The following is a 26374-nucleotide window of genomic DNA, read 5'->3' on the forward strand; positions in this document are numbered from 1 at the left end:
TGATAGATACACTCACCAATAACCTAGGCTCACATGGGAAACTCCAGTGGAGTGGATCTTCAGAAGAGATTCTTCCTAACTGGCAGTCAGCTCTTAAATGGGTCTAGGAGAGGTGCAGCCAGGCTCCATCCCTTCCTGCAGCACAGGTGAGTTGCCTTCACCTGTGCTCCCGTGGCTGACTCACTGCTCGCCTCAGGTGATCAATCAGAGGTTCAGGCCATGATTCAGCAGTCCCCATACAATTCCCAAGCAGAATAGAGTTGTATATGTTCAGCTGAAGACTACATTCTGTGGAGAAACATCCAGCTTCATTGAGAAAAGATCAAAGGAGAAAAGGATACTTTTCTCGACTCCATAAGACTTCGTTTCAGTGATCTGCAGCCATCACAGCTGAATGTTTTGTGCCTTGTTTCTAATTCTAGCAGTCTCCTATGGACATGCCTTTGTCTCTGCTAGACAGTTGTAGCTTACAGAAGTTGAACAATAATAGTCATACTAATGAATAACCACTCGTGACTATTTATGTGATATCTGCATCCAGTTAGGCAGTGTTCCAAGTGACACAGGTGTCGATATCAAATTGAGAATGGCTCAATCTCTCTTGGCAATAATGAAAAAGCTGCTGGTCTTCTTGATTCATCAACATCTACTATCACCTCTGGAACACCTCTGCTTTTATACAAACAGACAAACAGAAAGGACACCAACCCTTCCTAGTCCCACCTCGTATGACATCTATAGCAGAACTATTGATGCATACTTTGTAGCACAACTTCTAAATTTAACAGGGAATTAAGTTCTCTATGGGCTCACCATCACCACCTTTTTCAAAGTCATGCTGCCAGGGAGGAGGGAAGATCATCACATTTGTATCACTTGGTTCCAACTACCTTTCATCTTGCTCTCCTTGTGGGGGTTTAACTTTTTACAAGGCTGACACATAGCCCAGCTTGCAGTAATTATGTCCTGAGTTTGTTTGGAGCATGGCTTAAAGCATCTCCAGAGGAGCTCCCTTCCCACACTGCACCCTGTAAACAGTTCGCTGTGCTTCCCAGTGCTTGCCAACAGGGACATCAGCCCTGGTGCCATTTTTCCTTCTGTCCCTTCCCTTCCCCCTGCAAGGTAGCAGCTTTGTCCAAAGAAGGTGCAGGGAGCACAGGCACACTACTATCTTCAGTTTGCTGTTGTGTGTGTGTGGTTTTTTGGAATTGACTCAACATATGTGAAGGAGAGTTTAACCAGAAAAGGAAATATAAGCAAAGTGGTTGCATCCTTTTGCAATCAACTATTTTCAAGGCTGGCCGTCATCTGCTTAATGAGAAGACTTTTTCCAGTTACCAGTGAATAGTTTTATTTTACGTAATTGCAACCATTTCAGTATGGCAATTAAGATAGAATGTTACCTTTGGGATGGGATCAATTAAAGGTTTGAAAATTGAATTTGGGATCATGATTTGTCTGTTTTACATTGCTTTAGTATTCCAAAATATATAATTGTATGATTCAACCCTTTTTCATACATATAGTAAATATAACCTTTCAGGATTTCTTTTTAAGCAGAAACAGATTTTTAGAGGCCTACTGGTAACTAAAACCATAGCATAATGGGGAAAAAGGGTTTCCCTATTTAATTAGAGGAGATTTTAAACTTACAGTACATGAAAATGTTGAATTTAGGGTAATAAGTTGTTGGATTTCTTTGGAATTGAAATCATTATGCCCTGGCCATATTCCAAGACATCCTTTCTTTCTTTCTTTCTTTTCTTTTCTTTTCTTTTTTTTTTTTTAAGTTACAATTCAAAGCAGTGTGGAACATGCTAAAATGTTGTAGTTGCTCATGTAATGTCATCAAAGCTGACTTCTGAATATAGACAAAGGACTTCATGTACTGAAGTGCTCCACCGGTGGAAAATTGATAGCAGCATGAGATATGCTATTACAGCCTTCTTGTTCTACCTCCAAATTTGTGCTGACTAAAGCGCTTTTGTGCCTGCCCAGGAAAAAAATCTGTCTAGAAGAGGCTGGAAGCTTAAAACAAATGCAGCACGGAGGGCATAGATTCTTAAGCAGGACCGCGTGAATTTAGCTGGAGCTCACTAAATAACAACCAAAGTGCTTTATTTTTGTCAATTACAATTTCCTGAAAGAACATGAATCACAGGGAAAATGACCAAGCAGCAAAGAATAAAATCTCTCCAAGACCAGAAAAGTAAAATGAAACAGAAGAATTAAGTAGCACTTCCTAAGTCTTGTCAGTCCAGCTTGGAGTTATTGCCAGGTCTGTACACACCACAATCTATTCAAGCATTTCTGAGAGATAGGAACCAGAGATGCAGTTTGAATGCAAATTAAGCACATACTTTCTTTCAAGGCAGCTTGAAAAAGTCAGCGTGACCATGGATATACGCCCCCTTCTTCCACCCTCCTTCCTCATATAAATACATCAGCCAAACAGCACCATTGCCACTGCCCCCACACCCAAACTGGAGAGGAAAGGCCAAAATAAACACTGTGGGTCATGAGCAATTCACCTAACCTTGGGTTACTAATGCTGGTGGAGTGTCTCAGGAACAGGAGCGTGCAGCAAATGGTTTATGTTAGTATGTGCATTCAGGTGACTTTATAGATCACTGGGCAGTGTGATTGCCCTTGGAGAACCATGACGGCCATAGGACTGCCCTATACTCTAAACAGTGTATTTTTGGAATTTGAGCAGTGGAAGTGAGACCTTTTTCCATTCCCATCTCAAGCAAGCAGAGGATGGCAGCCCCTGAGAGCTGGCCCTTCCTTGCAAGACCCCATCGGGGACTGCGACAGTTCTGCCTTTGATGCTCTGCATTTCCTTCTCTTCTGCCCATTCCCTTGCTTTTGCCACATTCTTCATTCTCCATTCATTTTCCCATTAGCCCATGGCATTATGCACTCTGTGTTTCTGTGTGCTACTCAGCCCCAGCACTGCTGTAACAAGAAAATCTCTTTTCTCTTAAACACAAGGCTGGCTTCTCACTCTGACCTGGTGGGGCTTTGCTTTGAATTTTCATGTGAATGACAAGGTGCAAGGTCATGTAGTTACAGACAAGGTCACATCCACTTACGGCAGTGACAGTGGGAATGAGTAACCTCCTAACCACCCGCAACACTTGGTCATATTTATCTATATTTTTATTGGAGCATTCATTCCACTCCACCCTGATAAATTGAGCTGACATCCTGAGGGGTAACTAAATGGCAGTTACAAAACAAATGGACCAATAGTCTATTTAGTCTAGTCAGTGTGATCAGAATATATCCTTCAAAATAAAATACTACTGGATGGGGTATGGGAGTCCTCCAGATGGCCAAGTGGATAGCTTTCTAAGGTCAGCATGAATATTTAATCAGCGTTTTTTACAGTGCAAGCATTAAAGACACAAAGTTGGAGCTGCTCATGGTATCCATGGAACCCGAATCATTTGCAAAGATACCCCTTTACTAGAGAAAGACAAAACAGCCAGGCTTATGTGATTATTGAAGTATATCTCAAACGTATGTATTTATCTCTGTACCTGAAATGTGAGGTGTTCTCTGCTGTGGGATTTCTTCATGTTGGTTTTGTGCTAGCTGGCAATACAGCACCAGCCATTTGCTACATTTGGAATGGTAGCATGATGTTAAAATTGCAGTGCTTACACTGTTTTCGTGAGTGGCAATACCTTCTAGAATGGCTGCATTAGACTGTGCAGAATGTTTTGCAGATTCCTCAAGACAAACACAATAAGAAGCGAGTTAATAACCGCACACTCATCCTAAAATTATGCAGCCACAGTTTACAGTCTCTGAGATGAGGTCTCCCAGGGGTTCACAGACTATCCCTGACAGGTCCATGAAAGGCAATGAGTAAAGCAGAACTATTCTCTTTAGGCTAAAATTCCATCTGCATGGATCTGTACCTCCAAAGGACTGCTCCAATTGCAGCAGTCAAAGTTAAAGATTGAAATCTGTCTTTCAACTGTATGCAAGAATTGAATTCAAACTGGGTTATTGCATCAATATACAGCCTCATTCTAACGACCTGTCAGTGCAGATCCTTTTTTTTTTTTAAATTAACCTGTATTTTATTATGAGGTTGTGTCAGAGGGTCAGCTCTGGTACCCAAAGGCTTTGAGATGCTCTGAGTCCAGGTCAAAATTTTGCACCATTACCTACAAATCAACATGCCCCTGGTCACTGTATATCATCTTGTTGATGATTCTTTTGTAGCCGAATGATTTGAACAATATGATTTCAACATTGCTAATAAGTAGGTGACTAGAATGAGATGTGAGCCCAGGTTTTCTCAGCGTCTGTTAGCACTATTTGCAAAAACAATTGTGTTTATTATTTAACATAATCTACAAGTTGTTTCTTTGATCTTTTGAATATTGCTTTTTTAAACAGATCTCTAGTGATTTCTTCTTAAATTTCCTTTAGTCTTAGTGAGAATAAAACCCACAAACAATGCATTTTTTCAGTAAACATAGTGTTTTCTGTATTGAGATTTATTCCAAATCATAGTCCAGAGTTACTGCAAGATAACAAGAAAAACATTTTCTTTCCTGCCTACTTGCTTGCTTTCCTACCTTCTCTGTCCTCATAACTGTAGCAAAGTCATGACAAATATGGGAATTTGAATGGATGTCTTTTTTTCAACAATCTCAGAAAGCTACTTCAAAAAGAGGTAAGCCTCTAGAAGGCCCTACATCGTATCTTTTCTGTCACCTGAAAGCTTACTAGGTCATTTGTCAACTTTCATGAGAATTGAGCTTCATTCAGAGTTTAATTCCTATGGCCCGGCTGCTCAGCTTACAGCCCTGGCCAGCTCTGCGTGAGGTGTGCTGTGTGCTACCTGCATGAACAGCTGTGTGCATCTGTGTGCTCAGAAACAGCCCAGGCACTTGGCAGTGCCCCTCTGGTATGCAGTTATTGCCTTGTTTTGGGAAGATAAAGTTGAGGAGGAAAAGGATAGCACCACTTTAACTCTGGACTGTACCAGCAGTAAATCCAAGCCCTGTTGGCAAGGCAAGGCAAGGCAAATCTGTTCCTTTGCCAATAGGACCAGATGCCATCAGGATCTACCAGTGAGCTCTATCTCACCCCATGACCTTGCTGCCCACAGCAGCCCCAGCACATCTCCTCTGGTTGGGGCCAAACTCTCCTCAGCCCACAGATATCCCAAAGCACAGATATCCCTTCTTCCCGCGCCAGCCCTGGGTGCTATTCTGTAATGAGGGCCAACTCTTCTATTTCAGACACTGATGAGCTACATCTGGGTTAGATTTAAATCTCCCTTCTAGCCAAAATCTTTCCCATCTCAGTTATATGAAATAAGTGTTCCCGTCCCAAATTCCTGCCCATCTTCCCTTTCTGTCTGCGACAGAAAATAAGAATAGAAATAGGAGTAAAATGTATTTTTTACAACTTGTTAGAGAGGGCAGTTGCATGTTTTAGTTAGCAAATATGTCTATTTGTGGGCATTACTCCAGACAAACCAAACCAGCACGAGGAAGAGCTCAATCCATCTACCAGGTGATCAGTTGAGGTGTAGCTAAGCCAGATCACCCTGTTGTGTCCCCCCTTACAGTAAAACCAAGCCCTTGAAGGAGGATAAAGTACATTCAGGAGGTATGTATTTCTCTGTGTGGGATAGCACAGTGTACTTCTATGACCATGATCTTCACTGAGATGCCTTGCTTCAGCATCTCACCACAGGTAGGCTGACTGAGACCTTGTCAAAATGCTCAGGAGCTCATGAATCTCCTCAAACATGGGCACAATGATTCCTGAACTAGTTGCTTGGGCTTTGTTTGTTCGCATAAGTTTGTATGAGCACTCAGAAATCAATGTAGAAGTGAAACAAAACCATGTTAAGTATCCAAAGCAGTGGCATGTCCAGCCTAGCTTCATGGAAGCTAGAAGCATTGGAGCCAGAAGTGTAGTGGCAAGTTTTCTGTTCCATGCAGGAAGAATAGGGAGGTGATGAAATGAGTATCTGCCTGAGGCTCTGGAAAACTGGAGCCAGATGACGGTGCATCGTTTTAGGCAGGCACTTGCTGATGAGCAAGAGCATGCACTGATGGATACTAGCAGCAGGACCACTTGCTTTCATATCTAAGGAATAGCAAGTAGAAGTCATTATAAGCCAGAGTCTGTTTAAAAATAACATGCAAAAAATGTTTTGGAGTGGCTACTTTTAACAAGCTGGAGGGAACAGTTGCCTTCCTGCAAACCAGGCACCTCCTGACCTACTTCTTAACAGCAGCTGAAATCAAAGGCCCTTTATGCTGCTGAAAGCCTTAAACTGGGAAGCTGTTCCAGCAAGCAAGAAGTCCTGAGGCACTTCTCCTTGTCCCTTATATGTTCTTTCTAGCCTGTGGCTACTCATGGAAAGAAATGCCTTTCTACTTAAACATAGTTTGACTAATTAATCTATTCCATCTGTTCCTTCCTCCCAAAATGTAACCATGACACAGAAGTTTCCGAAACAGATTTGGTTCTCATATTGATAAACAGGTCACAGAAAAATAGGAGAATGGGGAAGGGGGTGAAGGGAAATGTTGGGAATTTAGCTTTTATTTCATCCTGATTAGCTTCTGACTCCTTCTTGCAGGAGGCTGATTTATACAGTATGCTGCATACATCAGGGCAGTCAGCAAACACATCTGAGATCATTTGTGCAACTAGATGGGAAAGGTTACTCGCTGCTTGCAGAACGGCCTCAGAAAGTACAATGTGTAAAAAGTTTTGTATCAATTTCAGTGGAATTAAGTCACTTATTTGAATATTTAATGTAACCTGTGAATTTCCTCTCAAAACAATTACCAAAATCTGCTTGTCTCTCACAAATACTAGTAAACAGTTTGATAAACTCCTTAAAACACTGAGAAAGAGCCCAATGGGTTAATTTTTAAAAGTTCAAAGTGCACCTGAACTGCATTGCTGAGGCTCAGCAGCTCACAGCTGCTGCAGGGCTGAATGCAGCACTGTGTTGCCATGTGCAGGTTTGCTTCTCACAAGTTAGCTCTGCTATTGTAGATCAAATGCCCTTTATCTGAACTGACAGCAGGTAACTGATCAAATATTACTGAGTTTGCCTTTAAAATTTAACCTGCAAGAGTTATACACTGCATCCTGTCGGATTTTATGTTTCATGACACAGTATGCCAGAACCAGGCAAAACAGCACAGCATAATGCAACGTGACAGCTAAATTCAAAGGAAAAGACAGTTCTCCTGCAACAATTAAGCACTCTTGATACTCCGAGCTCAAATCCAGTGCTTTGTGCTTGCTGCAGCCAGCCAGGTGTCCTCCTAACAGGAACATCACCTGCAGAACCACTGATCTTCTTTTAAACATGCACAGCTAGACCAGTGCCTGCAGGTTTCCCAAACTTTGTTGGGTTTCTACTGTAAGACAACTCGACTACACTTTTTTTTTTTTTTTCCTAATGTTCTGCTTAGTATCTCCTTTTGTGAGATGGAGTTTTGACCATTTCTTGCTCCAGTGCAAAAGTCTATTACTGATGATTTCCAAACTTGAAAGGAACATAGGAAAAAAATATTCTCTCTAGTGATGTAGCTGTGCTCACTCCAGACTGTATGTAACTTGGATAACCTTGACAACTAACACAATAAACAGTGCCATGATTTTAAGTGAGGATGAGCTAGCATGTTAAAATCTCTCTGCCAAATCTAATGCAAGCGCCAAGCCTTCCAGGTGTTTCATTGTGTTATCACACAGAACTAACATAATTTTTTCTTTCAGTTCCGAAAAGGTGGTCCAAAATGTTTAAACTACAGTAGTTGCAACATGTCAAAGAGGGAATTTATTATCTCAGCCCCAATAGGTCTTAATAAGCCTTACACAACTGTTTAGGCATTTATTCTATTAACGGCTGTTCATTCCAGTGGCTTCACCTGAATATTCATGATCTTACTATTCCCAGTGCTTCAGTGTAGCAGCTGTTTGAAATCCACAGCAAATGTTCAAGAGAGTTCCACAAATATAAACACCCTCACAGCTGAATGTTTGGGGCCTGTGCATCGCAGAGGAGAGACATGAAACATTTATGTGGAGTGATTTTTGGAGGACGGCATTTACAAAGCTTAAATAGTCCTTGCACATTTGGGAGCACTTCACTGTGATTGGGACATTACCATGGAGGACAAAGAGTTTGGAAGAGCCTCCAGCCCACAAAGATATTTCCTCGCCTCTGTGAGATAATTCAGCATAACAGAGGATTCCTGCAAATTTCCAGATTCAGAATCAAACCTAGGAAACTGATTCAAAGGTGGGGGTTTTCTTGCCTCATTGGCATTGTTCTGAATGAGGACAGAAACAGCACACGTAGAAAAGGAGGTACCAAGGAGGCAAAAGGAAGCAATGTGCTCAGTTAAGAAGTTAATCTAAACACAGAATGAAACACGTCAGTATACAATAAATCTTTAAAATCTTGCCGTCATCTTCACTCTTGTATGAACTGAGAGTCTAAGTCAGGACTCTACTTATGGAAACCATTTGTCTCATATTAAGTAGAAAACATGTTCTGATGGAGTCTAAGCAGATAAGACACTTTAATTAGCAAGCACATGGAGGACATAAAGAATTCAAGCTCCTCTCAGAGGAGTGGGGATGGGAAGCAGAGCTCTCTACCTGGCACCCCATCTGTTCTGCCTCTGTCCGTGTGGCTGGCATTTAGGAGTTGTCACCAGCTCAGAATTATTGGTGGTCTTTGCAAAATTAATGGCTGGATTTAGCCCTCTTCTCAGAAGACAGGTGCTCTCCTGCAGGAAAACGCTTTGAGGGCACGAGAGGATGATTTGCTCAGAGAAGATGGAGCAGAGGTGCAGGCAGAGGCATCAGCACTTACAGTGGCTCTAGCAGGAGCAGTTCTGCAGCTGAGGGCAGTGTCCCAGGACCTGCAAGACTGAGATCCGCACCCAACTCCACAGATTTCTGCAGTCACGAGGGTGGTTTTTGCTGTAAGAACCAGTGAATGGGGGCAGGAAAGGGAAGAGGGCAGGATGCATCTCCTAACACGTGAAAACATTCCTCTTTCAATTCGTGTCACAGGTCTACTTTTTTTTTTTTCTGGAGATTTCCCAGCTTCTCAAAACTGACAGACAGATTTCCAATGGAATGGGAAGAGTAGGAAAAAAAAAAAAAAAGAAAAAAGAAATGGCACATGGCAACAAAAATTGTTTCCCATCATCTGAAGTGTTCAGACTGGAGATTTTAGAGTGACTCAGTCCAGCCATTTTTCACTGGAAGTCTTTTAATATATTGGCAGATTTGACAAAACAGCAACAGTAAATTACAGTTAATTAGACAGATAAAATATAGTCAATTTACAGTAAATATTAGCACAGACATTGGAAGTACATTTAAGTATATATATATATGTACACAAACGTACCAGTAATAGGATTAACACCAGTTAAGAACTTCCATGAACTACTCAGCAAGACCATATCTTGCTTTTGTGTAGTTCAGAGAGAAGGAATTTCCTTTCAGAGCCTAAGTGACTATGCTGATTTCAGAAAAAAGGTAGAGTTCTAGTGTTTAAAGAAAACCTTACATCAGCCACGGGATTTTCAGTAATATACTGGGGACAGCATTGTTCATATACAGACCTGATCTCTGTGAACAGTAATGGTTCCAGGCTAATAATGAAATAATCCATTTTTACTAGATGAAAGAAGAGGGATCAGAAAAGTAACTCGATCTGTGGGTAATAATGGTGCCAAAAGCTTATAATGGAAAATATCTGAAGAATCCGAGACTCTCTAAGAGATATGAATGATTTCTTTTTTCTTGCGAAAAGTGTATGAAGAACTTGAGAAGAAGTGCCTGACTGAATTTTATGAGAAAAAGCTCTGTTTGGAGGAGAAAGCAGCCGTGTCGGGTTGCAGCCCAAGCACAGCTCACCCAATGGCGCGGGAGGCACAGCTGAAAGATGCACCGATGCCCGCACTTGCTGCACTCGCACATCGGCTTTTTTCTTTCTTCTTCTCCTCCAGCTTTTTGTTCTCCAAAAAAACAAAGTTTATAAATTAGCAGAAAAAAGTCCCCGTGTCCAATTTGCCATCTGTTAACACATTTCATAATTCATGCCATAATGATCTTTCAGCAAAAAGGAAAGATGGGGTGAAATCACTCAAATCAGCTAAAGAATTGCTGCTTATTTCAGCAAGGTCAGGGTTTTGCTATTCCTGCCCATCTAATTTCATTGCACAGTTGAACTACATTTCATGCAGGAACATCACCAGTGTGCAGTGTTCATTTTACCCCACTGTGAGAATAGTCCTTACTCAAATAAGCAGCCCTATAAACATTGTGTGAGCTTCTGAGAAGAGTTTGCTTTAGTGAAAGTTTTTATGTTGCTTTCCTCCAGCTTTTTTCTTTGATTTCTGTGTTGTCAGGTTGATGAATTAAAACGAAAAGAAGAGGGAGAAAAATATTTTTATGGCCAAACTCTCAAAATACAGCCACGTAAAGGAGCGTACAAACGGACTCACCCGGCTCTGTGTTACCTAAGCATTCCTCATGCGGTGCAAGCTAAGCGCATGCAACGAAACGCGTGGCTCAGGAAGACTCCAGGAGGCAGCAGCATTTGTTTCTGAAACACAGCCGTGATTAGAGACAGAACTAATGCTCCTATTTAATAATTTTTTTTAAGCCTTTGTGAAGGTCATTGGCCCAAATATTCCCATTCTGCAACTGGGGGAGTGGAGGCAGCAGAGCTGTGCATACTGAGTTGATAGCACAGTGGTCTTCTGGCAGCACTGTGCTGTCTCCCTGTATGAGGCAGAAATAGGAATGAGCAGGAAAAATCAGAAAACTGTGTTTAGCGTAGGCATAATGAACCCTGTGGTCCTTCTTCCTGATAAAAATGCCTTTATTTTCTGCAGGTCTTTTGCATTGCATGCTCTGGCATATCATCTAATTCTTGCTCTGTGCTCGTGGGCATGCATGTTCCATTCTCTAGAAAGTAAATAATAACACTGGGGGCACCTCTGTGACACGCTAATTTAAAGTGTATCATGAAATTTAGCCCTTCTCTCTCTTTCTCTCTCTATGATACACACGTAAAGCCTCCCTGCTCTGTAAGTGTGTGTGAGTGGATGTGTAATGCAGATAAATCATTGGATTTCAGTGACTGCTGGGCTGAGATTGAAATAAGAAATAGCTTGTTGATTACTGAGGCGATTAAAAGGATCATCTTATTGATTCCCACCCAGCCAGGCACAGACCTCAATAATGAACATCGACTGGTTTAATAAGGGAAAAGGCAAGATTTACTGGATGCATGTGCTTTTCATTAGGGAGAGCTGAAAGGAAATAAAAAATGCTGACCTACCCAGTCATGGGCCATTGTGCCTCTTACTCTTATGAGTGCAGCCAGTACAGGAAAGTGGGTAATAGAAAGCAGTATGTGACTGCACAGGGGCAATGCCTAATAAAATTACTGAAACTAAAGTAACAGAAATGAAATTATTTTTTACCATCTTTTTTTTTTTCTACTGATTTCAATTCCCTTTGCTTAGAGTACATGAATTTGGATCTGGTCCATTAACAATGATAGCTGACTATGCATTAAAAAGTCAGAGGTTAGGTCTCTCTTCCTCCTTACAGCCATTGGGAAATACAAGCTACTAGAGGTAACTCAACAATCTAGGCTGATTCTAGGAGGAAATGATTATCTTAAAGATATGCTTGAGGTTGAAAAAGCATCAGTTGGACATCTATGTTACACAGCAGTCTGGACGCTGGTCTGATTTGTTATTGTACCAATCAATGGCTCTGTGAATGTCTCCTTCAGAAAGACTTTCAACTCTAAGTCCATACGGCAGATACAACTGCAGGTACTGGCACACATGATGGGCGAGCTTTTCTTCTTAACAATCATCAGCAACAACAGGTTTTACCAGAATGCAAATAATAGGATTTTCACGTCTAAGTCATACCTCAGATAATTTACAACTCTGGCAGAGGACTCAAACATAGCTCCTTAGACAGCATCCATCTCATCTACACCAATCTCCCAGTTTCTGGGAGAAAGGAAGCAGATTGCTGAGCATTAGAGACCTGGGGGGCTGCTAAGGGAGCCAAGGCTTTCAAACAAACATCCCTCCCTATCACCCTCTGATTCACATAGCCCACAGTGCTGCTGAATCACAGAGATTTCTACAAATAATCAAATACCTTCCCTATCATATATATGAAACATGATGTTCTTACTTGCCAGCCCCAAAGAGAGTATTCTATTCTAAAAGAGCACAACGTGTGTTTTCTTTGCCTGCTTACACAGTGAATGATGAGGAAATGATGAAATTTAATATTGTGCTCACTCTTTTTCTGTATGAGGAGTATAGGTTTTCTGAAGCTTTTAAAACCAGAGGAGCCAAAGTCTTCTTGGATTATAAAGGCAGTTCCAACCAACCTTAATGGGGTTACTCCAGATCTGTCACCGTGTGGCGCTTTAAGGAAAAGAGGACAGATCTACTTAATAAATTAATTATTCTTTAACTTGAGAAACTGGTATAAAATTCATAGATATATCCATCTGTGCCCTCTGTGAGGGGCTCCCAATAACTAAATCCTTTGGACATCACAGGAACTTGGTGGATGTGTTCTTGCCAATGGTTTTGTTGATGATTATTTGCCACAGTGTTAGCATAAAGTCCCTTCAATTCCATGTCCCCTGCTACATTAGCTTTCTCTACTCAGCCTTTTTGTCTTATGCACCTGGTGAGCTCTGCTGTTGCCTCCAAGGGACACAGGCTCTAAAGAACAAAGACAATTCAGTCCCACTGCAGTACAGCTCTTCAGCAGCACCTCCAAGTGTGTCTTCCCTCCTGGTTCTGCTGTGTCTCCAGTTCTGCCCAGGACGTGCTGACAGATGGCCTGGATGAATGGTTACAACACAGGCTTATCCTGTGACACAACAATTGTTTTGGTAGCTTTGAAACATTGCCTGCACACGCAGCCTCTGAGGTGCTAACAAAAAAAAAAAAATACAAAGTGCTACGAAGCCCTTTGCTGGCACCTTTCTTTCTGTTTACGAGTGCCCTATTTAAATGTAGCTCATGGTTAAATCAGAAATGAAATGCAGCTGAAGGGCTCCAGAAGCACTGAGAAAGGATTTCAGCCCAGAAGAAGTGGCCAGGCTGCCAGGCACACCAGCCATCTGTCTGGTACCAGTGGCCAAACCGACCACAGCCCTGCCAAAAGGGGCATGGATGTCTCGCCTCCAATCCTACCACCTTCATCCCTTTCCTGGAAACAAAAGGCAGCATTTCTAGTCATGCATAATCTAGTGATTTAGGAAATGTTGGATATCATACTGTAAACCAAAAAAATCGCACACTGTCTATGGAGACTTCTTCCCAGGGCTGATTTCCCTCCTCTGCCTGCTTCCACCCAAATGGCACCAGCAGCCTGAGCTTCCCTTTCCAAAGCTGGCATTGCCAACTTCCAGTTGAGGTCAGAGTTAGGTTTGTTCCTCTTGCCAGAGGAATTTGGGCATGTGTTACATTTCTTCGATGCTGAAAATGCAAAGGAGTTTCTTGTGGAGGCTGTTTCTCAGTGTGATTGCTTGCTATAATGTGTGGGCACAAAAGGGTGTCCAAAAGCTCTCCTCAGCCAAATATTTCCCTGCATTTTAAGATTTGCATGAGTGGGTTTTGTACTTAAGCAGCCTTTAATGTATTCAAAAAAAGGTTTGTTTGGTGGGTTACATAATAGTGTTGAATGTGACCCAGACTTGTTGTCACGGCACTGCTGTCAGATAGATAGTGAGCTGTCAGATTGAAATATTCACTAGTAATCTAGGTTATTGGGCCCTTCCTTCAGAAGTGCACCCAGCAGAAAAGCACCAGTGGTAGGAGCTGGAATTACATGGTTTTGTGATGGGGCTGAATGCTCTTCCCAAATCGCTCCCTGACACAGGGAAAACTTTCAGATGAACTATACCCTATTCCAGGATCAGCTTCCCACTGATTTATTTTTTCATCATTCTTCTCAGGTTAGAGCATGATTAGAGGCCTTAACTTCATAGACAGATAGGTTAAAAAACCTTTAGGCATTCACCAGAAATTTGCCCAAATAGGAAGTTAAAGGATCCAAGGACTTAGGCTGTCTGCAGTCAGCCTTCACAGCACGTAAAAGCACAACAGCATCAGGCACTATCATTACATAGTTGATCTCTAATTAAAATCTTAAATACAGAGACCAGATAAAGTGCTGACCTTTTCAATTGAGAAAAGACTAATTGTTCTTTCTTGCTAAAGATGCAGTAGGTATCTTTAAAGATGTAATCTTGCTCATTCCTGAACCATTTTTAGAAAGGTTCTGCTACAGAGTCATTGATAGGAGAAGCAATTAGCAATAAAAAACATTGTGTGCCATATAATGACATTTGTTTACTTTTGAAGCCATTTTATCGCAGAGTTCTTAGCTATTCAAGCTTGAATTTTTATTTTGCACAATCTTCCTTTTTAAGTAAATTTGGGTATCAGAAACAAAAAATGCTAAGGCCGTCTTGGAGAATACTTCTAAGTTAATGAATTGAATGGCTTTGAATGGATCAATCTTGCCACTTTGCCATGGCAAGTCCATAGTACAGTGATCCTAGTGTGCTGTGACTGCTTGATGCAATACTTACCACGTAATATATCTGCTATCAGTGTTCTCATTACAGGGGAGAGAGAAGTAAGATTGGAAAGTGAGAGCAGAACTGGTCAGATCAAAGTAAAAGGGAAAATGGTGAGAATTAAAAAAAAAAAAAAAGACTGTGGAAAACCCATACTACTGGGACCTTGAATTCTTCACAGCTTAAAGAGACGTGGGTAGAAAAACAGTTTCATTTCTCCCCTACCAAAAGATTAAGGTCCTTTGATCAGAGAAGACAGAGGTTGGAAAAGGAAGTCAGTTTGTTAGAAGACAAGGCATCTGTAGAAGATACCAATCTGATAAAAAAAACCTGTGGTTATTCTTGGCTGGACTGATCACCCATTTCAGTTCCTCAGGGCTGTATCAGTGCTCCTGAGTCATTCTGGCTGCATTTAATGTTCTTTGCACTGACTTCAAGGCAAATAAGCTCCTAGCTCGTGCAGAGAGACACAGGGCTCTCTCCCATTACACACACCACTAATACTGGCCATTGTGAACAACTGAGCCAAAACTCTTTATCTGAAGCTTTCAGATGACTGCAGGGAGGCTTAGACAATTCCACCAAAGGCAGAGAAAGGTCCCAAGCCTCCCACCAGCACTACATTTAAAGGACTCCAGGAGGTCTATGCCGATAGCCATCACTTCTGTTTCACATTTGCACGTATACATCTGTCTGAGCTTTGATTCAATTTGGTGTTACTTCTTATTACAGATGGGGAATCTGACTCCACCTATAACAATGTGCTTGGTTGTGCTTTGTGTTGGTTTTGCTCGCACGCAACTGAGTTCATAGGAATTAAATGTGCTCTCTGGTATCTTCTTCCTCACAGAAGGGATAATAGAAGGGATAATAGAAGCTTTTCCTGAGCCTTTCAGCTGCTTCTCTACCATATTTTCCTGGCTGTCCAATGCTCATTTCACTGACCTGGGTGTATGGGCTGACTTAGGGAATGGGGATAGGTGAGGCACCAGCACCACAACATCTCTCCTGTGAGGTGTCCCCAGCTCAACCCACTCCATTCATATTTCTCAGCACCTCACTCCCACAAAATCTGCTTTAAATTATTCCAGGCAGGATGGGCTGACACCGGCCCTCACTTAGCGGATTCAAATTTACTTTCTTTCCTTAAAAATACTGTAGGGCAGAACTGATAATAAATGGCTGAGACCACTTGCACCAGATAATTGACTGGGAACTGAGCAGTCTCTCCTAGGACTCATCTCCCCAGGCAGCAGCATGCTGTCACAAAATGAAAGATTTGCAGCACTCAGGTCCCAGTGGTGCATGCAGGGCCATGGTGTGGGACACGCCGTGCCTGCTGAGGATGATGCCTCCTGTCCCAGGGTGGGAATGGGCAGAGCCACAGCTCCAGCACAGAGGGCCACGTGCAAGATGAGCAGGCTGGGGTCCTGCCACCAGTGCCGTGCAGGGACCACGAGCCTGCAGACAAGAGCATGCTCATTGTTTTCACATTACCAAAGAGAACAAAAAGGAGGGGAAAAAAAGAGAGAGAGAGACAGGCTATAAATCCTCCAAACTGGGGAAGATAAATTAGTGTGAGAAGTCGTGAGGAGCCTGACAGGAAAGAGTTACTTTGTGCCATTCTGCATCGAGGAAAAACAGCCTTAGGTTTTTCTATTGTCTGCAGGTTTTTCTCCGTGAGAACAGAAGGTTGGGCACAAGGTGAACTGTCAGGAGGAAAAATCGAGGGAATCATAGAGAAGATGGGCCTTGTACATAATTGATCTGACAGAGTGCTGCCCACTCCATCATTGTGGCTGAAATATGCTTGGCCTCCTGCGCAATAATGCGTGTGAGTTTAGCAGCGCAAGACTTGGTCTATTAGGGAGTTTGTTTAATCAGGAATGCTCCTGTCCCTGCCAGCACTGAACACCTCCTGGAAATCACAAAATCCACACTCTGTCCAGAGGAAAAAATCCCAGCACACTAAACACTTCCAACAGTAGGCAAAACCAGAAAGATACTTTGGGTGAATTCAGGGCTATTAGAAGTAAGAGCAATGTTTGCATTGCCTCCAACAAGGCCAGCATTATGCTGTGCTCCCTGCAGGATTCCTGTGCTGTTTCTCCCCATCACATTCCTTTTTCCTTTTGTAATCCTACCAGTGGGAGATGTCACCTTCTCATCAAACTATCTCACAACCAGCCTATGGGAGCCTTCCGTAAGGAGCAGAACAGATATCTGAGGATTTGGGATCTCAAACCTGGGGCATTAATACAACTGCTATATCATAGCTTTGTTACTGGCAGATAAAGAGGCATAGCTAAAAAGAGCAAGGTACACCAAGATACAAGTTCTGATAAAAGCTGCCGTTTCCAGACACAGCCAGCAATTGTGTATGAAAGCCTCCGGGTGGTCTGAGTCTGCAGACCTGTCGGGAGACCTCCATCGTGCCTTGCTTTGAATAAGGCTTCGACAAGTGGGCGAATACAGCGCAATGCCACCTGTGTGGTGCCGAGAGCACCCGGAACCCAGCAGCTCCATGGGGCTGAGTTCAGGCTGCACAGAGGCACTGACCTCACTGCTGCTCTCAGCATGGAGAGTTGTGGAGGGAGCTCACTGCTGTTCCCTGCCCCACAACCTCTGCCACCTTCTGCTCGGTGCTGGATGCTATCATTTACAGCCCGTCTGAATAAATCAAGCCACCCACACACCGATATTGCACTAGGGTCACCACGAGCAATTTTCTAAAACCATGCTGACATCATTGGAAAATTTGTTTAAATCCTTACTATTTTCAGCTAAAAAAAATCCATCATAATTATGGAAATGACTGTGGAATTATCTTTCCATAAATTACCACTACTGACGTTTAAACTGATTGCGATTTATTTTACCCCTCAGATCTTGCCTCTGGCTAATGTTGTTGAGAGCTGTGATCTCCAAACTCATTGATATTGGATAAAAACATGTGACACAAAAGGGGTTAATGATTTCCATGCAGGGTAAAGCTATGAGGAATTAGTGCTCCAGAGTGTAGAACATTCACTTTTACAGTAGGTGGTGTTCTTGTTACACTTTCATACATGCCAGGCTAATTAACTGTCTTAAAGACCACATCATTAAATTATTTCCCCTGCTTAAAACACTGCAATGTTTAATGTACCCCAGCAATTCAATTACGTTTAAAACAATATCCTAAGGACAAACTGCTGCAGGGTGGCTTTTAAAGGAAGTTTCACGCTTTACCTCAAACGCAGGTAAAGCAGAGAGCAAAAAGAGAATTTGAATTCCAAAACAGCTATTTGAACAAAAGGAAATCTTCCACAAAAACTTGTAAATTAAGATAGTTAATGTAGTCTGGATAATTGATTTTTCCTTTACTCTTTTTAGTAGAAGTTCATTCCAAAACTCTGAAGAGTTTTACTTTTCCTTCAGTACTTGTTAAAATCTGCCCGTTCCATCTTACGATATATTTCTTGTTGTTGCTTTATCTTCCTTCCCCATTGCAAATTTTCTTAAGAAAAAAAGCACAAAGCGATTTCATTAATTATAACATCTTGGAAGATGGCATTGGGTCCTGAAGGTGTATTTTGCTAGACTGTAAATATGCAATGATCTTACACATTTAATCAAAATAACTCATATTAATTTATTAGAGGAAAAGTGGGCTGCATTCTGGCTCCATCACCCTCCACCAGCATCATTTCCAGGCACCAGCAATGCATCTTCCTGCAGCAGAATGAGCGCAAGGCCAGCAGTGAGCCCTGCACGAAGGACACCGCAATTGCTGGAGCCTTGCTCCTTGTCAGCAGGATCTGCAGAGATGTCCTCTGTGTGCTGGGGACACCCACTGCTTGGCTGCCAAGGGTGGGAGCAGCTTCAGCAACAGAAGTTTGTGTCATTGGCATAGTCTGCTGGATGTAGAGAAATACAGGGGTGAAAGTGACTAGAAGAGTAATTCTGTCTGCACATGAGTCCAAACAGCTATTGACAGCTTCTCCTCTGCCATGTCTGAATAGTGCTGAAGCAATACTGATCCCTAATATCAGGGAACCAAGCTTCTCACTCTTCAGTCTCACTGATGTTTGGAGTGGGATGTTGATGTTCTACAGCAAATTCTTTTACTCTTAGCACATTAATCAAATTATTGTTGAAATCCTTACAAGACACCCTTCAGGTCAGAATACAGAGTTTACTGTTACAAGTGGGATGGGACCTGTTAAAATGCAAATCATTAGCCCAGTAATTTGGGTGGAGTTCGTCTCCAGTTCCTTTCATTTCAATGGCAGTGCCAGTCATTCGAATTGCTTTGATGCCAATCTGTCTGTGGGAGCTGCTGCTTCCTGCCCCAAACCTATCTCATTTTCTAAAGTATTCTGCCAAGCTGTCTGAGAGTAAACGTGATCTCATAGGCACCCTCGCTCAGGTAGCAAAACCACAACACGGATGTGTGGGAACCAAACCCACACAGAGAAGCCACAACTCAGAATAAAAGCAAGATAACCACGTAATACTGAAAAGACATGGCTTATGGCAGGATAGGCATGTTAGCACATAGAAGAGGATCATTAGTTCAACGTCTTCTGGGAGAAGAACACGGCAAGATAGTTCTCCTTTTGGCAGAGGCAGGCAGTGACTGCTTATGTTGGCACTCAAGGGCTGCGCAATTCCTCTTTCTGACCAGTTGACCTAACCTGTAGCTATCATATCATACAATATATTGTATCACCTCATATCGTATTCTGTCATGTTCATATCCAGTGTAACATGACAGTTGTTCCTTTGAATGAGTAAGAAAAGTTGGCTCAAGTGACCATACGTAGTTTCTACTTGCTGCCCTGTAATCTGTCAGGTATTAGAAAATGCAGTCAGCCTCTGGCCATACACCCACATTTTCCTGCCTGGTGCCTTCTCACGGGTAGATATGTTGTTACTGTGTCATGGATGACCCTGTGGTGGACCCTTGTGGTAGTAGAAGGTGAGGAGATACTTGTGCTCATGAAAAACGGCATGTGGAAGCAAGCTGGTGTCTCCAAAGAGTTCGTCGTCTTCATCTCAAATTGATGATCTTTTCTGGTGGGCTGAATCCAGCCTTTAGGAGAGAAACAGACAATTCCCAACATAAGGGAAACAAAAAGGAGCTGCAGTGTCTGTAAGAGGCAGTGACTTTAGGATTTTAGCATGGAAGCATCAAGTTGTTCCTAATGCAACCAATCCAGTGAGAAAGCCTTTTCAGATGATAAATGACTAAAGTTAGAGGGTTCTTAGTGCCAGGATTTTGGTTTATTTCAGTTAGAAAGAATTCCCTCACTGTGAGGAAAGAACTTACGTGCAGACAATTACTACCAAATAGTGGTTGCTCTGCTAATCTCATGGGGACTTGCTTTTATGGCCAGTATTCTCACCAGCTGGGTGAGGGGTGAAGTGTTATTTTATGCAAGTCAATGAAGAAGTCTGTGATCCAGCTGGGTGCTGGTACCCATGTACTGCACTTTCCCTGTACCTCCAAATAAGCTGCCAGAGAAGGGGCCCAATCTTTCCTCTCCAATCCTGCTGCTCTCACTTTGGGATTGTACACCCTCACAGACCCTCACAGTGAATCCAACCAAAGAAACGGCCTGTCAGAAAATCAAGCATTAAAAAAAGAAAAAAAGGGTTAATTTTCATTGAGATCAGTTTCCTGATCTCTCACTGCGTGGTCAGAGAAACACCTGTGCTGGCACAGGGGGAGGGAGCACGAGTAACCATCTGGAGAGCACGGGGACAGGAAACCCATTTGGGTTGCAGAGCAGACTTCTGCCAGCTTAACTAGCCATGGAGTGGTGGTGTTAATCAAGACCTTGAAACAGGCCTCCAGGCAAACAGAGCATGGCATCCACGGGATTAACCATGGGGTGAAATGCATTGCTGGCCATATGATGACCGAGAAGTACTTAAAATATAGATCTGCATGGATATTCCAATAGAGCTGTGTTAAGGATGTCATCAATAACATTATAGGGAGTTGAATTGGAAATTCCAATTTTGCAATGGAATTCATTTCAATGGGAATTTATTTTTTGTTTTTTTTTTTCTTTTTTTTGCAGTGAAATATATAGATCTTAGCTGTGTTAATTCGTGTTAACTTGTTAAAAAGTCAGAACATAAATGTAACCAGAGCATCAATAGGTACCTGTATGGTTTCTAAAAAGTATGCAGCAGAATCCCTTTGTACCCTGCTTAAACCAGTGCTAAAGGGTTGTGGTTTGATCTGTGTTCTCCTGAGGAACTCTGCACTGATACACTACAGACATACATTGCCATCGTGGCTACACTTAAAGCCTGTGTATATATGCTATATAATCTGTTTCATGGTCTTGCATTTTCTTTCTTTCAAATTATTCTTCATATTTTTAATTGGGTTTAATGTATTTATTTTTCATACATGTCCCAGTTATTTATTTTGCATTTCACCCCAATTTTTTTTGCCATAGTATGCTTAGGCAAATCTATTTTTATTAACCTTCCATTTCTGGATCTGTTGTACAAATAAATTGCAAATGTCAAGATCACTTCCTTTCTCAAGAGTTTCCTTATCCCTAACTAGCTCAGCAAGTCACATGTAACATAAAACATACTGCATTAACTGTAAAACATATGCATTCAAAACAATCTTTTTTCTAATGTAGTTATATTTGGTGCACTTATTCCCTCGAAGCAGTCCATAAAATATTTCCAGTTGTAAGACACACCCTGACAGTAACATTTTTCATTCAGCATTTCTCCCTTTCCTCATTGAAGACTGACCCTTAAAAAGTGAAGAACACTGCTGCCATCCATAACAAAGCAGTATCTCCACAATCTCAGTTAGGCTCTGGACTCGTCTTCAGCCAGGCATTATATATTTGGGCTCTGAGCATGTCTCAGTATTCAGCAATCTGAGGCTTGCATACAACCACTGCTGTTCCCCTGACAGTCCACACACCAGGCTCTAAGAAACATTGCTCTGAACTGAACCAGGCTCAGTACCAAAAGAGGGCAGTGAAGGAGTGGCACTGATCAGGGGGTATCACCCTGAATGTCCTCCTCTGAAGATCACCATCAGGAGGAAACAAGGACGTGGTGCTCCGCAGCACCAGAAGCTGTGTAGCAACAGCTTGCTGTCAATAAGATCAGCCGTGCTTTCAGTTGTACATTTATTTAAAGTCTCTACAAACATGATGGGCTGTATAGTGCAGAAAATAGGCTTGCTGGGATTAGAAAATGGGCAGTGAATCCAACACGTACAGTGTTTGCACCTAACTAAATGAGTATCTCTGTTTAATTCCTGACTTGAACCTACAACAGAAGGTTACAATAGTTTCACTACGCTGATTTTATTTTAGATACATATGAGGAGGTGCTAGAACACCCCCATTCCTAATTTGCAGTTATAATTATTTCGTAATAAACATAGTTCTGCAAAGAAGTCTTTGAGTGACAGAGCTGAAGACCAAAACTTCTTTGTATGCATTGAAAGTGTCGATAGAGATGGTGCAGGATCCTGCACTGACCTCAGCATGCACCTCCACCTCTGCCTCAGCAACACCTGTGCTGCACAGGGCTCACCCCTCCGCATCCATTTGGTCTTTGGCTACTCCTGTCACTCCCAGATAGAACCAGAACTGCAGCTTTGAAACAAGCCTAGCCACACTCCCCTGCATCGTGCTGTCCAAAGGGATGATTGTGGTCTCAGTCTTCCTACAAGCAGTCAACGTTTTCTTTGCTATCAAGACGATGCCCATGGGGTGAACGTGCAGTGTGAGCTGCACAGCCCTGTCACTTAGAGAGCACAGCAAACCCATGTTCTCCTAATGATCCTGTCGCAGCCAATTCATGCAACACCATCCAGGGGGTCTGGCTGCCGTTCTTCATTGCCTTCATGAGCAGAATGGAGACAGCTGCTATGGAGGGTTTGAGTCTGATTTGCCCCAGTGCTACTCCAGTTTAAATGAGCATCTCATTGTTATCTTGCTTAGAGTAAGAAGAATCGTCTTCAGACTGTCTAAATATATCAATAATGTATGTCTGTGTAACTCTGAAGCAGCACAGTTCTGTAATACTTCAGGGAACAGCACTGCATGGGATTCTGGCTCTTTGATGAGGCTTCATGTGGGGAAACTCCTTACCAGATCTGCACCTGAACCTGCTCAGCACTTTGCAGTCGGTACATGGCCTGGATGTGCCTAAGCACTTGGGTTCATCTTCATAGAGCTGCTGTCATTGACCTTCATTTATCACCTTCTGGAAACCCTAACCTAGACGGAGGCTGTGTTTGGGTACCAGCACCTGCCACGCACAAGACTTTCTGTTTCTGTTCTGAAGGCAGCCATAAGGGGAAGGACCAGTGTGTCTGTGCCATCATTGTGCAGAACATCAGCAGCAAATGTGCTGGTCACAAACACAATAAGCAGATCTGTGTATTTACATACACTGAGAACATCCAAGGGAGCCTGAGAAGAACCTCCTTCCACCTTCTGTACCCTTTGCAACTTTTCTGTGGGCCAATTTAATGCACTCTCACAGAAATGTGAAGCTGTGCTTGAGCAGCGCCAGCAGATTGCGTTACCCTGCCTGGCTGTACAGAAATCACACATTTCTCCGTGCCTGCAGTCCCATAGGTCACAGCCAAGGTCAGCTGAGAACAAAAATGATACTTTGTGATCCAACATTTAGACACTTATCAACTCATAAATCTTCATCCAGCCATAATGACAAAGCGCGGAGCAGCACAGTCCCATATACACAGGGTTGTCTTCAGGAAAAAAAAATAGCAAAACTATGCATAAGACAAAGGCTGTATTTAGAACACAGCAAAACAGACATGCCTTTTCCAAACTATTTTTATTTTTCTATTTTGCAGTCCTTATTTTCTGCATATCTAGGTGGGAATAGAAGACCATGTCACCACTTGGAATTATACAGAGCAGTTAGCTAAGGAGTAATGATCGTAAGCAGGATCACTTAAAGAACAACATTGAAATGTTTTTCATAGTGAAAATAAATGACTCACTCCTTTGTATTTGGCAGCTTGAAATGGGACCTCTTTCCTTAATGACATTCCTTCTTTGCAGTGTGCTTCTATTCATTTGCTATTGTGCATTTGTTCATAGTACCAGTAATACTTGGCACTTACGGTCCATACTGTCTTTTAACTCAAAACCTTTATGAGCACCGGTTGATTAAAGTGGACAGTATCCTCAGGACATTTAATGTTTGTACCCATTTTTCAGAGCAGAAAACTTGGAAGGGTTAAGTTTCTTGGGAAAAAAATAACATGATGCACGTCACAGGTGAATTCCAATGTTCAGAAGGGTTTTGTTCCTTCTCTTCTGTCACCTGAGCTGTGCGAGATTTCTGTCACCCAAGACCAACCCAGTTTGCCAAAACATACCAAAGAAACAATTGGTATTTTGCCCCTGATCTGAGTTTGTACCCTCATTCCCATACTTATCTGGGTCCATTATCTAAACTTCATGTGAGCATGACATTGAAGCAGCTGAAGCTACTCTGCAGGACAGTTCTTTCTCATCTGCAACATCTGGATCCCTTCTTGCAAGCTCTTCACCAAAGAATTATTGGAGCCACTGAAAATCTTCTGGCCTCACTTGCTTTCACTCAACTTCCTTGTTAGGTGATTCCATTTATTTTTTTCTTCTAGTTACTGCTCTTATGCTGGTGCAAGGTATTAGCAAGGTAAGGGCACTGCTGAGCCAAACCCACTCTACGGAAAGCAAATCCTCAGGGAATTTCCTGTTAAGCTTGCAAAGCAGCCCTGTCTCTCTGGAAGAGTCTCGAGCAGAAACATTTCCCCAAGACTTTTCCTTCACTCCCCATTGCAGAGAGCCCTTCACACTTGCTTGCAGAGAGATGTACCCATTTGGGGGTAATTCATTCAACAACTGTCAGATCTTTCTAACTGCCTTATAGCTTGTCCTCCTCGAGCATTCTTTCAGTAATCCCTATACCAAAGCTGAACCAAATGTGTGTTTATGTAAAACAGCCCATGCTATATGCAGCCAGTGCTTTCTGCATGACCTTTAGCGTAAAATGCAATATGTCTGGTCTCAGTTATGTTATTCTGTCAACATGTTCCAGTTTGGGCTAAGCTGGAAGCAGCACTCCGTACATCTGGCTCAGGAAGAGAGGACATCTGTGCAACTAGTCTAATAAACCAGAGCAATTCAATGAAATATTGTTCTAGTGTTAGGGAATGAAAAGAATTTCTGCATTGCAAAACACAACAAATGCTGACTTCTACCAATAAGAGTGACCTCCAGAAATATGGGAGATAAATCAGCATGAGGGAAAGGCAAAGAGATGTTAAACGATGCTCTTATTTCAAATATAAACATCTTCCAAACACATAAATCGTCTCATTTGATTTAAAGTTATTTAGTTCACATGGAGTTAGATAATGTCCTCCTTTTAAAAATATCACTTTGGAAATTTATGGATGTAAAGTGCTAATTATGTATTTTTAAATGTGTTTTATAATTTCATTGTATGAATCCCTTTAGGACATAATGCTATCTATAAATCCTTTCCCTTCTTCTGCCTGGGATTTTGTGAAGAACACAATGGCTAATGCAGTCTAAATTAGACAAAGGCATTTGGTGAGGTCAGAATACTATTGCCAGGAGGTTCCCATTTTATTTTCTTTGGCCATTTTTAAAAGGGCAGCACCTTACACTTACTTTAACAACAGAGTACAGCTCTGAAGTAATTCATTCAGCAATTGCTTTTAGCTGCTTTAGAATCTTCATCAGCCTTATTTATCCTTTTTTTCTGAGTACTCTGATTGAATAGTGAAAAAGTCCAAAGTGAAATAATACTTACCAGCCTTTCCTAAATATTAGCTCCATTTCTAGAAGATACTGGGAGACACTGACAACTGAGAAAATCCCGTTTTGCTCTTACACAGTGAGTTTTGTAATTGGTCTGACAGGATGGAATGAGCACGGATTTCTCATGCTGTCCTTCATATTCATCCCCATTTGATACAATGATCTTTCTGCTGGATTTTTTGTACAGATCTCACCATGCCTCTCCTTTTCCACCCCTTCTGCTCATGCACACCTTGCTGTTGTCTGCCTAATGACAGGACCCCGAGAAGATAACACTGCTCTTTTTAGTCCAGAAGTTAATCCAAGAGCTCATCAGGCTGCTTTCCAGCTCCCATACAGTCTGCCATCAGCAAACTTCCCTACTCCAAAGCCACTTCCTTTGTCTCCACCCGAAGGCCCACACAAAACCAAGTTCATCCTATCTGTTACCTTTCATCAAGCTTGCTTCCATCTGTCCCACTTCCACTGATAAACCTTTAACAGAGTGAGTGAAAAAAAACCCATCTTGGTGTGAATGAGCTCCAGAAAGCAAGGGCACAAAACATCTCCACTTATCAAATAGCCTCTGCTGTGGCTGCCTGCAGTGTGTGCTGAATAGACAATATCTCTTGAGAGAATTCCAGAAGACCAAATACAGTTGGCGGCAAGATAACTGCAAATACAGCAGGTCGGTGATATTTGCAGAATCTCTTTTCTTAAAAGAGACTAAAAGTCTCTTAAAAGTTTCCTTCAGGCAATTTGATTCTCGCCCAACTTCTCTGAAGGGAAAAAAATCCCTGTCCATATATCTTCATGCATTCTTGACTGTCCCAGGATGTACTCCTGATCCAGTGAAGCGCATCAGTCAGGGACAAGA

The sequence above is a fragment of the Meleagris gallopavo genome, chromosome 10 (assembly GCF_905368555.1).
Source record: "Meleagris gallopavo chromosome 10, MGAL_WU_HG_1.1, whole genome shotgun sequence".
NCBI lineage: Eukaryota > Metazoa > Chordata > Aves > Galliformes > Phasianidae > Meleagris > Meleagris gallopavo.